Below are 9,476 nucleotides of genomic sequence, written 5' to 3'. Positions count from 1 at the left end.
TGGTTTCTATTCGTGAATGCACACTGATTCATCACAACTATTTCAAGGAAAACCACACCACTTGGAATTAAGGGGGCAAGTTGACTTCTGCCACATGTCTATGGGTCTTGGGCCGTTAACTTGTTTCTTTATGTCCGAGAAAGACAAGCTCTTAGAGAGCAAAATCAGTTTTAAAACATACTATATATATATATATATATATATATATATATATAAGAGATGTTTTATATTAAACACACAATATTAACCAATTAAAATGAAGAAAGCTATATTATATCACATAAATAATATGTATTATTAATAAAAGTTATAACAATAATTATTGTCACTTTTGTTGTAATTAATTTTACATTACAATTTTTTAAGAGGAAAATAAAGAAAGAAAGAAGAAATAAATGATTCTAACGTCCACGAGGGTAAAGATAACCTATGGGACAGATTACTTCTTCATTTGCTTGATGTATTCAACCCTTTTTCTGTGAAGCTTCACAATAAATGCTCCCAGCTTCTTGAAAAACCCCTCGCTAAATAGATTATCCTTATCTTTGAAGGCCTCACATTCTAAAATGAAATGCTTTTCTGTTTCCACTTTATGGAAGAACAAAAAATGCATACTCTTTCTTCCCACATTTATTTTGGCCTTTTCCAGCGCCTTGTTCACAACAGAGTTGATGAGAATTAGTCCTTAACGCAATAAGAATTTTGGCTCTCCAAAATATGCAGATAATTTTAAATTTAAAAGAGTGTAGAGTATATACATTTTTACTCTTAAAAGGATGTGATACATATCCCTAGTATTAAGATATAAAAAGTAAGAAATATTTGTTTTAATAATTTTGTTTTTATAGAAAAAAATGCATATAAACCAATTTAGATTTATCATTTTGGATCTACCAAGGATCCAAAGGGATCAAATCTCTTTAGATGCAGAACTCTTTTAGAGCGAAAAAATATTATATTCCACATGAATACCATGTGTCAATACCACAAGTTCTTAATACCATAAGTCATTATTATTTTTATTATTATTTTGTTATTTTTATTGATTGTTAAAATATTTATAAAACATTACATTACATTATAACATCTCTACCATACAATTATTATATTCCACATGAATACCATGGATCAAATCTCTTTAGATGCAAAACTCTTTTAGAGCGAAAAAATATTATATTCCACATGAATACCATGTGTCAATACCACAGGTTCTTAATACCATAAGTCATTTTTATTTTTATTATTATTTTGTTATTTTTATTGATTGTTAAAATACTTATAAAACATTACATTACATTATAACATCTCTACCATACAATTATTTTACTTTAAAATAAAAATATTTTTATTCATAATTAATATTAATATATATTTGTTCACTTTCTATAAAATTATAAAAATATCTTTCAATATAATAAAACTCTATTCTTCATTCAAATGTAAATAATTTATAAAAACTTTTTATTTAATAAAAAACATTGCACCTGTACATTATAGTTAACTTGTTTTCCTATTTGTTAAAATTTAAGAAAGAAAAAAAGAAAGTTAGTTATTTTAACATCCACGAGGCTAAAGATAGCCTATGTGACAGATTGCTTCTTCGTATGCTTGATGTATTTGACCTTTTTTTGTGAAGCCTCACAATAAATGCTCCCAGCTTCTCAACAAACCCCTCACTAAATAGATTATCCCAAGACCTAGCTGCCAACATATCTGCATAACTTTCTCTGTTGTCTTTGAAGACCTCACATTCTAAAATGAAATGCTTTTATGTTTCCACTTTTCTGGAACAACAAAAAATGCACACTCTTTCCTCCCACACTTCTTTTGGCCTTTTCGAGCGCCCTCTTTCACAACAGAGTTGATGAGAATTAGTGCGTAACTGAGCAATAAGAATTTTGACTCTCCAAGAGATATTGGCCTCTATGTATGCTTTTGGTTGATGATTACGAGGGATCAAACACTTCAGTATAATACTTTTTTCTTTCTTCCTAGCTCCTTGTCCCAAGTACGCTTGTGGAACTTATCCATAACAAAATATTTTATCTCTTCGTTGTTTATGTGACACTTGTTCAAGCAAATACCCCATTTACTAAACAATTTGTTATTTTGCTGCATCAAAGTCTTTTTTATGTTGCACAATATGTCATTAAAGACAACCTTAGGCCATCTACCCTCTTCCATTTGCTCAATTTTTTTTAAATACCTCATTACTCGCACCATAGCAATTGCTTCAATAGGATCAACCCATGTTTCACATAACAAGATAGCATAAAGAACTACACTTTTAATCTTGAATTTGCTTGTAATCAATTTCTTATGAATTTTTTCAATTTGTTTCCACTGAATTTCAAATTTATTCATTTTTCCTTAAGCTTTCACTACCTATTAGTTTGTCTTTGACCAAATGCAACCACTTATTCATATTTTAATATTGGGAATTCAATTTTTGTTATTTATTTATTTAAATTTAATTATTTGTAAGGTGATTGATTGAGGTTTTATTATAGGCTCTTTAATAACTTCCATTTCTATTATTTAATAAATTTTTGTTTTTAATTCTATTTAACTTTTTGATTTTGATTTTTTCTATTATTTCCATTTTCGTGATTTATAATTTTTCTCTAGATTTTCAATTTAAAATCACTTATTATTAAACTAAAAAAACATATATATATAAATATAATAAAACACATAAATATATATTAAAAATTAATGTGTATATATGTTAATATAAATAATATTGGTTAATTATATATTTCAATGTTAAGCGATGATATTTAACAATTTAACATTTTATTAATAGTTTTATTTTTTAATAATTTTTTTATTTAATAATTTTTAGTTTAATTAAGCTATATTTAAAATAAAAAAGCAGTATTAATTCTTCTTTGAACAAATTTTACTTTATAACGTATTTAGTTTCCATATTTTTAAAACAAGTTCAAAGTCTGAACGCCACGTTCAAATTAGAATGTTTCAAAACTAATTTAATATCTAGTATAATTTTCCTTAAAATCGGGACAAAAGTTTGGAATCTAGATCTCTAATATTAATTTTGAAAAACAAAATTTTTCCGGTTACATTGTAAGATCCGAAATATATATTTTTGCATTTGAGATTCCGGCCTGATGCTTCTGGTTCGCGGGAAACACTCCGGCGAAATGGAAGAGGGAATGACAAGAGAGCAAAAATCGTTGATTGTTTATAATAGGAGTCTGTGTTTCCATAAATAGAATGACATGTTTTAGTTATGGAAGCTTCCGAGCGCATGTTATGCGGACGAGGCGACATTCGGTATTTGGGAGTCCCGGGGAAAAATATCAATGGCTTACGGTAATGGTGTCTCCACAAAACACCACAACTACAGTCATGGTGCCTCCGCAAAATACGATAGGAAGCGTAGAAGGCGAAGTTGTTGAAGAATACTCTCTGTGCGTATACCTATCCCTCTCCCTCCTCCATGTTATCTATTTTAAGTTGCAGAAACAGAATGAAACAGAATAGGGACATGGATATGCGGGCCAGAGGAAGCGCCTTACCTCTAAAGCCGCGTAAAATCGAACCTAGTCTGGGGATTGCCAGTCATAGAATTCATCACCACCTGATCTGCCATGGTTGTCTGTGCCCAATAAATTATCTGGGTGTTCCACGTCAAAGGTCTGGATGAGAGTCCGAGGACACATATACCTGACAAGGTGGATTAAAGAAGCCCCGTGGCCTTCTTATTAACTATCCTCGGCTTATTTAGCACTCCTGTCTTGCATCTCATCACTTGACTTCAAGACAATGGGGAATATAAGAGGCTTTCAGCCTTGCAGGGGCATCTCGAATGATGTAAGAGGGAGGCTTGTGTGCTACAAGCAAGACTGGATTGATGGATTCAATGCCGGCATGAGGTAATATTTAATTATTTATCAATTCTATGCTCCATTGTAGCACTATTTGAGCTTGTTAATTGAATCATGTCTTTCAATTATTTTCTGCAACTCTGGATCTTGGTTAAGATTATCTCTGTTTGGCTCTGGTTTTGATCCATGGATTTTTTTGATAATACATATGTATGGATTGAATTGTAGAATATTGGCCCCTGCCACTTATATTTTCTTCGCTTCGGCTCTGCCTGTGATAGCCTTTGGAGAGCAGCTCGAGAGAGAAACAGGTGAAACTGCAGAAATATAAGTTATAATTTTAGGGTTTTGGGTACTCTTTATCATGAAGATGGCGAAAACCTTTTATGTACTGATTTAAGCTGTGAATTTGTTTCTTTTTTAATAGAGGGAAGACTGAATGCTGTGCATACGCTTTCATCAACTGCGATATGTGGAATCATCCATTCGATCTTTGGAGGACAGTCCTTGTTAATTTTAGGGGTGGCAGAGCCTACTGCATTGATGTACAAATATATGTATGAGTTCGCTAAGAAGAGAACAGAGATTGGTCATGAGCTCTTCTTAGCATGGGCAGGCTGGTAAGTAATTTATGATATTTGTCCCACTTATATTTGTGCTTTAAAAAGATTTCGAGATTGAGGTGTTATTAGCATAGATTCATGGGTTTATTTTGAAAAAAAAACAAAATTACCAAGAGGGATCACTTGGAAGTGCAAACATAAATACATTTGTTTTATAATCACTTGAATAAGTTAATTTTAATGATTACATGAACTGACTGGAGACATCAATGGGTTGACTCATGAATGGGTGGGCTATTTATGCTCAGAACTCACCCATTCATGGTTGGAACCAGTTGGGAACAAAGAATCGTGGTAGTGCTTAAAATTTGCCATATTGGCATGGAAGTAGTATCTTTAACTGCAAATCTCAATCCTCAATGTATTCAATAATAATTTGAAGTGCAGATAGCATCCATAGGGTTTCTGATCCCTGGACATCGAACGTATCTGACAGGAGTGAGCCATCAATAGGTTTTAAACCATGAAGCAATCAATAGGTTTTGAACCATGAAGGGGTGGATCATTCATGATTCCAATTTGTTTAAGCAAGTGCATATCAATTTAAGGTCGTTGCCAAGCCAATCATTAAATAGGTTTTGAACCATGAAGGGGTGGATCATTCTGATTCCAATTTGTTTAAGCAATTGCATATCAATTTAAGGTCGTTGCCAAGCCAATCATCAAATTAGTATATGACATCTCTTTATTTGTGACACAAAAACAACTAGCTTAAAAATCACATTACTTATTAAAAAATAATACATCGAAGCACAAACCTCATCTATCTTTAATGCACAAACCTCATCTATCTTTAATGTACAAACCTCATCTATCTTTAATAGAGTTATATATTTTGAGGTGCAAGTAGAGTCCAGAGGATTTTAATCTCTCTATACACTTATAATATTTAATAAAAACATGAATCTGTCTTTCCCGGACTGAGTGAGAAAGAGAGATCTTCTCTGACCTCTCTATAAACATCACATTTGAGGAAAAAAAGGAATCTATCTTTCCTGGACACATTAAGCAGGAGAGATCTACCTGAGAAATAAAAGGAATCTAGGAGAGATCTCCCTGAGAAAAAAAGGAATCTATCTTTTCTGGACACACTAAGCAGGCGAGATCTCCCTCACCTAGATGATAGAATAGACCTATCGGTGCAGTCATGAGAGGTTAAACATTGCAATGTACTTCATTGATTGGAAATATGACGATCCTATATTAAGACGAGGAGATCTTACTTTTTCTTGTTTTGTTTTGTAGGGTATGTGTGTGGACAGGGATTATGTTAGTACTTATGGGGATTGCCAATGCATGTGACCTGATAAACAGATTCACGAGAGTAGCGGGAGAGCTCTTTGGAATGCTCATTGCCATGCTATTCATGCAGGAAGCAATTAAGGTGTCAATCTCAGTAATATGCTTAATATGGTCGGTTAGCTTTGAATGGTGTCACATTTGATTTCAATAATATGCTCTGTTTACATATTTGTAATTTTTTGGAATTTCTTTTTTAGTTGGACTAACGTCAAGATAAAACAACCTTAAATATATTGAAAAACTTGTACAATATGTTTGAAGGACGAAAGGAATTCAGATTTAAACAGAAGCTTGTAATGTAAACATTTCCACACCGGACAACGTTGAATGCAACAAAGTTTGAAGCTTGCTCAATACTATACCAAAAGGTTGATTAATGCAGAATTATAGCACTAAGGCAATCAGGTAATATCATAAATAGACAAAACGGGATCACCATGTTCAACGAAAATTGGATTTTTGTTGTTGTTGTTATATATATATATATATATACTATGAAAGAAAATGCCAATAACTTCTTATTAAATAAAAATATGCTTACATATTGCATGTATGTAGCATATGTGTTAGTATATTTTATCTCTCTCTATATATATTTTTGTTTTCAATTGAAGAATTCGCGCAAGTGTACATAGCCTTGCTGAAGATTGGACCACAAGTCACCACAAGACTTGTGGGGACCAAACCACCACACCTAGCTTTTGGACCACAACCTCCCCATATAACATATGATTGATATTAGCACCATACATAAAAAAACTAAGAACAACAAGCCCTAGGCACCAAATTGTGAAAAAAACAAGAAAGAAGGTAAGCGGACTCGTTGAAAAACCCGTTGGGAGCATCAGATTTAGCCTAGTAACATGCGACCACACATTACTATGTCAATGCTAGAAGATACTCTGACTGGCAAGAAATAAACTGGAAGCTAGTCTGATTAGCAAGGAAAACAACAACGCTAGAAGATAATTTGATAAAAGAAGTTACACACTGTGGACCTCTCTGGCCCAGTTCGCCTTGCTGCGCCATGACTCCCTCCTCCCTAGCTAGAAAGAGCATTTGTCATCCCATTAGCAAGGAGCTTTGCCACCACCAACTCCATATTCGCCGATAGTTGCACTACTTGAAACGTCAACCCCCCATCTGTCGTCTGTAATGTATTTGGAAATCGTATTTGGAAATCCATTGAGAGACTTGTGAGAGTCTCTGAAGTCTCCACCCAATTCCATTTTAAAAGGCGTGACCGATGCATCAAATCATGTATCAAATCCATGAGGGGCACCAAAATTGTAACCCCTATCGCCAAAAGGATATGTTGTCGCAAGTCCATTTCTATAACCATGCACCTTGTTGGGGTTCTGCCCACTGTAACCAACATCCATTAGTCGCTTTGGGCCATAGTTAGCATAATACACCCACTAGAGGGGGGATTGTAGCAAGTGGATGTCCATATTCAACCATTAGAGAGGGGTATGTAGTAGGTGGATGCCTATATCCAATCATCAGAGCCCACCCCCATAACCTCCACTAAGAGGAGGTGACAAGACTGCAACAAACCCACCCATGCCATACCCGCCACCAAAATTGCCAAAACTTGCACCACTGACATAACCTCCATTCGTGTAGCCACCATGCTCGCTAGCTGCAAAATTGCCAAGAGTCATAGCATACCCTCCACCGCCCCGCCCGACCGAAGGCTTAAACTCTCTTGTATGCCCACCATTGCCCTGCCCGACTGAAGGCGGTGGTGCACCACTATATCAATTCGCTTTAGGATTCGAACCAAAAACCCTTGTTGGACCACCAAACCCTCGACCCCGAGAGCCCGCATCATCTTGAAATGTTCTACATCCTCAAAGGTCTAGTGATTAAAGAGTTTCGCTTTAGGCCGTGGCAAAGTGGCCGCCATGGCTTCTCCTTGTACTCTTATGCACCAGCGTGCACCTAGCTCTTGCGACCAATATTAGCCTATACCCGGTTTGATGTGTGCACATATTGATTCACTTTGTTTGCTTAGAAGGGGCAATCAATATATATGGAGCTATCGCTCCATTAATGAGCGGGTGTAGTATATGCCACTCATATGATTTAACCAAGTAGATTATGTTAGTTTTTGGTAGCATTAGAACCCAAAAACTGTTTGGTGAAATTCCACCCGGATTATATTTTATTAAAATAATTAATATTTTTAATGGGGTTCCTAAGTCTAATCTTAGGAAAATTAAAATATTAATGGGTATTAATCAAAATATGGGTGAGAATGATCTAGAAGATGGATCAAGTCATGTTTTAATCTTTGTCGTTGATTAGAGACTTAATCTCGACCGTTGAAGTCTCAATAAGAAAAGTATAAGATGGAGGCTTGGGGTTCATTTAGAGACACACAGAGAGTTGATCAGTCAGTTCGACTTTCCTAGGGCAAAGTTTGCTAAGGAATTCGAACCAGTGAACAAGCAGTGAGGATCAAAGGCAGTATAGGAAGGAAGTGATTTCTAGTTCCAGTGAATATACAGAGAAGGATAATAGAGCCAACGTTGGGCCAAGAAGGGACAACGCAACAACTGAAGGAGTTTGACGCAGAGGGACAACACATAAATTGGAGGAGGTTGACGCAGAAGGGTTGGGGATAAACATAGATCAGTGTGAGAGAATTCTCAGTTATCTTCTTTGAGTGGATTGCCATTTTTTTAAGGCATCCAAATTGTATTCAGATATTTACTGCGAATAATAGAAACCCTCAGATCCTCTGCACCAGTTTTCCCACATTGGGTTTTTCTAGGGACAATTGTCCAAAAACAAGTGTGTTAATGTGACTGTTCATATGCTGATGTTTCTCTTGCCTTTTAATTTTTAGTTCTTAATTTGTGAAGACCGCAACTTAATTTATTTTGATATTTACTGAACTATTGGTGAATAACTTATTGAAATAAAGTATGAGAAATAAATCAATTATTGCAGCAAATTATCACATGGTATCAGAGCAAGGTTCAGGTAAGGTGGAAGCAAAGAAAAAGGGCATGAAGAATAATTGGGATCAAAATATTTCCGAATTAGCTTCCAGGCTGGAAGAGGAATTTGCTTGTTTATTGAGTTCTGCATCAGGGGAGGATTAGTACATTGATAGCGGGGCTTCAACTCATTTGACTAGAGACGAGAATATTTTTCGAGCTATCAGGAGGAACATATGAACTTCCAAATCACAATGGGTAACATGACTAAATGCACCCCAGTAAGAAAAGGAACTGTTATATTCCAGACAACAGTAGGAGATAGTCTTCGGGCCACGAATGTACTACATGTGCCAGGTATGGGAATGAATTTGATTTTTGTCTCTCAATTACAAGATAAGGGATATGATGTGTACTTCATTGGTAATAGGGTATATGTCAAGCATCTGAAGTGGAAAAAGAGATTGGAACTCGAAGGAATAGATTATACAAGTCACAACTCGAGTCTCATATGGCACTGATAAGCAATAATGTCGATGGAGAAAAAGAATTAAATGAGTTGTGGCATAGAGGATGGGACACTTACATCATGGGGCATTATGGATGCTCAAGGAAACTGTTACTGGGGTTCCAGTGCTTACTACCAAGCATGATGATACATGCAGAGGCTGCGTGCTAGGCAAGTATGCCAAAGCAACGTATTCTAGAAGCAACAATAGAGCTAAGAGTGTATTGGGCTTAATACGCTCAGA

The 9,476-nt window shown here is 35.1% G+C and overlaps 1 pseudogene across 1 annotated transcript in view; it reads left to right on the top strand.

Annotated features, from left to right (window-relative positions):
* Nucleotides 1–3,789: 3,789 nt before the first annotated feature.
* The window catches only part of LOC149211034 (boron transporter 4-like), a 129,111-nt pseudogene continuing 123,424 nt past the window's right edge, over nucleotides 3,790–9,476 (top strand). The window contains exons 1-4 of the transcript XR_016253120.1: nucleotides 3,790–3,899; nucleotides 4,080–4,239; nucleotides 4,281–4,471; nucleotides 5,720–5,858. The product of XR_016253120.1 is annotated as a boron transporter 4-like (transcript). The remainder of the gene's footprint in view (nucleotides 3,900–4,079; nucleotides 4,240–4,280; nucleotides 4,472–5,719; nucleotides 5,859–9,476) is intronic.

This window comes from Pinus tabuliformis, chromosome 1_2, assembly GCF_031772625.1.
Source record: "Pinus tabuliformis cultivar Carrire ecotype Pingquan chromosome 1_2, CPIR1, whole genome shotgun sequence".
Lineage (NCBI taxonomy): Eukaryota > Viridiplantae > Streptophyta > Pinopsida > Pinales > Pinaceae > Pinus > Pinus tabuliformis.
This window is presented reverse-complemented; position numbering and strand designations above follow the sequence as displayed.